Source organism: Brassica oleracea, chromosome C6 (genome assembly GCF_000695525.1).
Source record: "Brassica oleracea var. oleracea cultivar TO1000 chromosome C6, BOL, whole genome shotgun sequence".
In the NCBI taxonomy this organism is placed as follows: domain Eukaryota; kingdom Viridiplantae; phylum Streptophyta; class Magnoliopsida; order Brassicales; family Brassicaceae; genus Brassica; species Brassica oleracea.
Window position 1 is genome coordinate 20,156,676 of NC_027753.1, and position 2,051 is coordinate 20,158,726.

Here is a 2,051-nt window from a genome sequence, read left to right on the forward strand (position 1 = left end):
GGTTTGATGTTGTCGAGGCGATTAGAGGTTGGGGATTGAGAAAACCCTAATTGTTCAAATCGAATTAGGGTTTTCTTTAAAAGTTTGGTTCTTTCTTATTTTCGTCTGGATTTATTATGAATTAGGGGTTTGTCGTGGGTTAAGAATCGACTAATAATGGTTTTCCTTTTCAAATTATTTCGTTGCAGGTACTGATATGGAGGAAGAACTCCGAGATATGAAAGCACACAAAGCGTACATCAGCCAGGTTGATTTCGTTGCAAATGCGCAACAGGGCATTCCCCAACTGTGCCCTTGTACATCAATCATGAAGAGGACCGTAGATGAAGTTGATACATATGACTACCTCCCCGGGAAAAGGTTCTTCATTTGCAAAGACTTCGAGGTTAGTATTGATTCTCTATCTATGTTGATTATGTTGATTATGTTACTAAGATATTTGTTTGCTGTCTGATTAGTTTCCCTTTATTTGTTTGGCAGAATGACGGTCTTCATTTCAGGCAACCATGGGTCATGGCTGTGGAAGAAGAGGTCGAGAGGCTCAAACAACGCGTTCACGATCATGACAAGCTTCTATGTGAAGGAGGATTTAATCTTCATTGGGTCTTGGCTCAACACGAGCAAAGACTCAATTGTCAGTAACGAGCAGAAAGGTGCTGCTTTTTGGAAGAGAATTGTGAGTAACTACAACTCCAGTCCTCTTCTGCTCGGGACAGTGCCTAGAGAAATAGGGCAATGCAAGCAAAGATGGGCTAGAATCAATGATTTGGTCTGTAAGTTATGTGGCTGCTACGACATGGCACTGAGGGAGCAGAGAAGCGGGCAAATGAAAACGACGTCATGAAGGCAGCCTTGGATATCTTCAACAGCGACTAGAACATGAAGTTCACCTTAGAACACGCGTGGAGGGAGCTTAGGCATGATGTTAAGTGGTGCTCCACTTATATGGAGAAGGACAAGGATAAGCGGAAGGCTCCTGAAGTGCATGTGCCAGAGCCAGAAGATAGACCAGTTGGTGTCAAGGCTGCTAAGGCCGCGGGTAAGAGGCAAAAAACTAGAAAAGATGAGGAGTTCTCGCAGCTAGAAGGACTTATGGAGATGAAAAAGCAAATCTCAAGGCAAAGTTTGTTGGAGAGGTTGCTTGCAAAGCCGGAGCCCCTCGATGAGATGGAATCAGCTCTCAAAAATAAACTGTTGTCTGAATTGTTGTCATGAGTGATGGTTTGTTTAGCTTTTGCTTGCATTATAGTTTTGATAGCATTGTTTACTTTGTTGTGATATGAACTGTTGACTGATATGAAATGCTTTGTTTCAGGTGGAGTACAAGAGACGAGGTCACGGGTTGTCAAGAGTACAAGAGAAGAGGTCACGGGTTGTCTACTAGTTTCACGGATTCATGTATGTTTTTCCTTGCGGATGTGAACCAAGACAAGAGGTTCACGGGTGTTGTCTTTATATCTTCAAGTGTTGTCTTTATAACTTAGTGTCTGTATGTTTTTCCTTTCATGTCTAAACTTGAACCATCTATGTATCAAACTACTATCATGAAATGCAGTTCCTCTTCTTCTTGTTGATCACATCAATTTGTCAAACACAAAAGACCATAAGTTAACAAGCATCAATATACAACAAGTTGACGCAACCAAGAAGCAACAAGCAAGTAACAAGCATCAATATACAACAAGTTGACGCAACCAAGAAGCAACAAGCAAGTAACAAGCATCAATATACAACAAGTTGACGCAACCAAGAAGCAACAAGCAAGTAACAAGCATCAATATACAACAAGTTGACGCAACCAAGAAGCAACAAGCAAGTAACAAGCATCAATATACAACAAGTTGACGCAACCAAGAAGCAACAAGCAAGTAACAAGCATCAATATACAACAAGTTGACGCAACCAAGAAGCAACAAGCAAGTAACAAGCATCAATATACAACAAGTTGACGCAACCAAGAAGCAACAAGCAAGTAACAAGCATCAATATACAACAAGTTGACGCAACCAAGAAGCAACAAGCAAGTAACAAGCATCAATATACAACAAGTT